At 39.7% G+C, this 5,298-nt stretch overlaps 1 pseudogene; it reads right to left on the bottom strand.

The window, feature by feature from the left end:
• Positions 1-229: 229 nt before the first annotated feature.
• LOC114507302 lies at positions 230-4,778 on the bottom strand (annotated as a pseudogene).
• Positions 4,779-5,298: the final 520 nt, after the last annotated feature.

Below are 5,298 nucleotides of genomic sequence, written 5' to 3'. Positions count from 1 at the left end.
TAAAGACTGCTTTTAGCACAGGGGAAGGAGTGGGTGGAGAAGGTGGGAAGAATCTGGCAAGAGTTGGAAGTCCTCAAAACCCTGTCATCCTTTAGCTCCCCATTGTCTGAGCTGAGCACTAGCCTCCAGAATCCTCCCAGATATGAGAACAAAGACAGCAGGACTGGGAGCTTCTCTGTCTGTGGCTGCCATGAGGGAGACAGGAAATAAAGAGGAGGCAGCAGAAATATCACTGAAGAGGGGAAGTTTTCAAAGGGATCATGATCCAATACTCCATGTGTTGCAACAAGAGGACTGTGTTGTAGATATTTTCATCTTAACCCTTATTCCTCCAAGCAGTATTTCTAGCCTCTTCCCAAGACTGCAGATCTTTATAGACCCAGAAATTGTGCATAATGCAGAGCTTTCCTATCTGTGAGAAGAAGCCACCCACTGCCTCCTGGTTCTCCTGCCAGTACATGACCCAAGCCCAGTTGTTCCCCCACTCCATCATGGTTCCTGGATTGAGCTTGTATGCCTTCAGCTCATAAATATTGGAATCCACTCAGGGCTATAGCTAATTTCAGAAGCTGAACTCAAGGAGCATCTGGTTTCTCCTGGACAGCAACATCTGGCTCCACTCCTTTTGGAAATCCAGGTACTCCTTGTTTTGGAGCTTGTTTATGAAATCCATGAGGGCTGGGTAGCCATCTAAGCATCACCACAGATATGTTGCCTGCTCCTGCTCCCAATACCATGTGTTCCAGTTTCCCACCAGCTATCGTGAGTAGTCCTCATCCAAGTGCAGCTTGGGCAGCAAAGCTTCCCTCAGGCTATTGTAGACATCCAGACACTGGGGCTTCACATTGTGAAACTGGATATTGTAGAGGTTCCTAGTCTCCTCCTTGGACAGCAAGGTTGGAGTGGGCAGCCTTCCAGGGACCACAACATCTGCACCCCCCTCCCCATTGCACCTGGTGCCCCACTACAGAGATGCCTCACAGCCATAGAACCATGTAGAAGAGAAGCCAAAATTTGCATTCTTGTGAACAAAAGAAACAATAAACCAAAGAAAAAGAAAGAGAGAGGGAGGGAGGGAGGGAGGGAGGGAGGGAGGGAGGAAGGAAGGAAGGAAGGAAGGAAGGAAGGAAGGAAGGAAGGAAGGAAAGAAGGAAGCTACATGGCTGTAAATAATAAGGAACTCTTACTTTTGTGACAGCATGAATGGACCTGGAGACTATAATGCTAAGTGAAATAAGCCAGTCATAAAGACAAATGCCATATGATCTCACTTACATGTGGAATCTAATGGACAAAATAAACTGACAAACAAAATGTAAAAAGGGGCATGGACACATGGAACAGACTGACAGCTGTCAGAGGAAGGGGTGGCAGGACTGGATGAAAGAAGATAAAGGGATTAGCCAAAGAACACAGACAACAGTGTGGTGATGGCCTGAAGAGAGGGCCAAGAGTGGAGCAAAGGGAAGTGGAATGGGGACATCTGTAAACAATAAAAATAAAGTTAAAAAATGAAATAAAGTAAATTTTATACAGCATGGTATGATATAATAAGGAAGAAAAGTATGATTTTGTTATGAGAAAAAGCTAAGCAGTTTAAGTGTATAGGAGTATAGTGGATAGGAGCTGAATGAAATTTTATTTATGGGGGAATGGTAGGCCCCATTGTGGTGACATTTAATTGAGATCGCTTGGGGAGGTGTGGAAGTTGGTAAGACTCTGTCTGGTGGCAGAAATCCCTAAGTAAAGATAATGCCAAGAACAAAGGCCTCACTGTATGCACTTTACTGAGTGTGCTAGGAAAGAGCAAGGACAAAGTGGCTGAAACCAAGTGACCAGAGGAACAAGTAAGAAATATATTCCATGGGAAAAAAAATTTATATTGTCTAATACATTTCCATTTTTGTTGAAGTAATATTTAGCTTTTATAATAATAATGGAAGTACATTATAGAAAACCAAAGTGTTTTCTATAGTCTCCTATAAATCTAGGAGTTGTCTTAGTTACAGACAACTCCTAGATTTATATCTTTCATGAAGATTTTCTACACAATATGTATAGCATTTTCCAACCAACCAAACAAACAAAATACCAAAGGAATCTCTACATGATATTTTAAATTAACATAATTTATTTATGTAACTTACCAAGTTGAATATATTTAGATTGTTCTATCTGTTATTCTACGTGTTAATCAGCTAAGGCTGCCATAACAAAATACTACAGACTAGGTGGTTTCAACAATAGAAATTTATCACAGTTCTGGAGGCTGGATATCTGAAATCAGGGTGCCAGGGTGATTGGGTTTTGGTGAGGACTTTTTTCCTGGTTTGTGGGTGGTCATCTTTTCACTGTGTCTTCATATGATGGAAAGAAAGTGAGCAAGCAAACTCTGTTATGTATCTTCTTATAAGAACACTAATGATATCATGATTGCCTCACCATTATAACCTCATCTAAATCTAATTATCTCCCAAGGCTCCTCCCTTAAATACCGTCTCAATGGTATTTAGATATGAACCTTGGGAGGACACAATTTGGTTCCTATCATCCTATGGATGAACATAGAAATTCAGTTGATTTTTTAATGCTATAAGTTAGCCAGAGAAATAATGAGTAAAAATTAATTAGATATTAAAAGTAGATTATTTTTTGGGAAAAAAGTTGTAAAGATTATAGAACTTCAAACATAATTGAGGCACCCAAATCACCAATCCTTTTAAAACCAGATGTTGTGGATATTCATTTTTTATTAACATCCTTTATATAAAAATTTAGAGCCAACCAAGTTTCTTTAATACATTTTGCTTGAACACACTGCTTTTTACAAAATTAGTTTTAGTCAAATAATATGTTGCATTTTTTTGTTATTAATGTAACCTAGATAGCCTGCAACAAAGTGAAATAGGAAACTCAGATATGCTTTAAGGTAATTGTGTCTTTAATAGCTTAAATTATTTACCTGACTCAAACAAGGTATATGAAGCATATAGAATCAATTAAAATTTTAAAATTACTCCACTAGGCCCATACTATATACTTACTAAATGCTTGTTGATTATTTCTTTAGCATAAATAAGAAGACATGGGATTTAGAAAGAAATGACACTGTTACCAGGCATTTACAAAAGCTTTGACATATCTTGAAAGAAATATTGGCACTATAATCAAAAACAGCATGCAACTGACCCAACACACACAAACTCAATAGATTCAAGAAGTTCTATATGTTCTCACTCTGGTCAGATCTACTAATAGTATGCTAACAATAATATTATTGCTATTTACATATTGGTACCACACTGGCATAGATTTGCATAATGTATTGAAGATCTATGCTCTAGAGAGTTGCACTGTAACATATTGGCGCTTAATGAACTCTGAAAAAATTGATTTTCCACAGAGTAAATTAAGGAATGCATTATAGCTGTTAAAGCAATCTTAAGGGAAATCTGAAGCTTCCACTGTAGCACCATGCTTAGTAAGTAATAAATTACATGTTATACTTATTTGCCTTAATTCATGCTAATTTTGTCCAATTAATGTATCACAGTAATTCAGAAGCCTGTCACATGAGAGCTAATTATTTATTGGATTTTTGTGTTCAGCTCCCTAGGAGTCTACTGGAAAACAAACTTGCGACTGTCTTTTTCTTAGGTCCACAGTGACATTCTTGTGTGTTATTGTGGGAAAGTGAGAGATTTGTCCCTATTTCAAGTTTTAAAAATGAATTAAGAGGTATATGAGTCAGATTCTTATTTCTTGATTGGTGAGTTGGGCAGCCTGCCCTCTGTTAGGACAAAACCTACCATTTTTTCTATTAATGTATTTCTATTTAGAGTATGTATATTTAGGGAATCTCATTTAGAAAAAAAAACTTTTAAAAATATGTGTGTGTCAGTATTAGTATGTCTATACACACACAGTGAATTAGAACATTGATGTAATTATTTGAACAATATACTTATTTCCCTCAATTATCTTTATATTTTAGAGAATTTAAATGGAGTAGTCTGAAAATCTGTGTTCTAAAGTATTGCTTGATAAAATCAACAGCAGTGTTGCATTGCCTGAGCACCAGAGTAGTGGAACTCCCCCACATGTCAGAACAGTAGTGCTCTATCCACCCCAGCACCTAAAACATGGGAGGTGCCCCATATGCCAGAGGAGCAGAGCCCTGCCACCTGCATGCCAGAAGAGCAGCATTTCTCCCACCCAAAAGAGAACCATTACTTTTATACTCATGACTCCCAGTGGCCCCACACTGCCAAGTTTACACTCTACAAAACTGTTACTAGGCTGTGGCTAGCCTTGTCCCACAGGACAGAATATTTTGGAAAGCTCTTAAGGAGGTCAGACAAGACTCTGAAAAATACTGAGTTGTGAGGTTCCAGAACAGGGGCCATTTTTCTCTCACAAGTTTGATTGGCACCATTATTGGCACCAAAAATACTGAGTTGTGAGGCTCCAGAACAGGGGCCATTATTTCTCTCACAAGTTTGATTGTCTCCTATACAGAGATTCCCTGCTTTAGACAAATAAATCTTGGTCTGTTTGGGTCTCATGGACTTTGTGGACTCATATTGACAACTACTTGAGACCCCACTCCAACATAAACATATGTGGGCATCCAGCATGCAGTGGCTGACCTTGGTGTACCCTTAGACTGTGGTTGAATGGCTTTAGACATAGCTCTAGCAACAAGTTTGACTTTGTATTAACCTGGTGAACACCACCAACCCCTACCTGGTGACTCACTAAAAACCTACCTCATGCATCTTGGATTTTACCACTAGAAGCTCTTTATATGATTGAGCCTAAAGGCAGATATAAGGAGGAGGTAGATTTAGGAGAGACTTGGACTTTTACTGGCCTTCCCCTGGGCTCAGTGTTGGTGAAAAGCAGCCTTGGTGTATAGCTTTGCCCCTCCCATGTACACCCAGGACCAGCAGAGGCAGCTACAAACAGTAGCTCCAAACAGGTAGCCCAGGGCATGTCATAGGTTGTGCCTAACATTGACCTGCACTGAAATTCCTCCCAAGTGGCCCTGAAATCAACACAAGGTTGGGAGAATATACACATCAGAGCACAGCCCAATTTGCTCCAAAAGCAGCACACCCACAGGGAGATTTCAGTAGGCAACAAATCCTCTTGGGGCAGACTCTACATTGTGGCATCATCTGCCACACAACAGCTGATATACTGTGGTCAGAGTTGATCAGCATAGCCAGCCAAAGGGGCATACCCACCCACAGATAGGCCAACAGCAGTCAAGAGTCAACTACAACAGGAGGACAT

The sequence above is a fragment of the Phyllostomus discolor genome, chromosome 10 (assembly GCF_004126475.2).
Source record: "Phyllostomus discolor isolate MPI-MPIP mPhyDis1 chromosome 10, mPhyDis1.pri.v3, whole genome shotgun sequence".
Taxonomy (NCBI): Eukaryota; Metazoa; Chordata; class Mammalia; order Chiroptera; family Phyllostomidae; genus Phyllostomus; species Phyllostomus discolor.
Note: the sequence above shows the minus strand (reverse complement) of the source record. Positions and strands in the feature narration are given on the sequence as shown.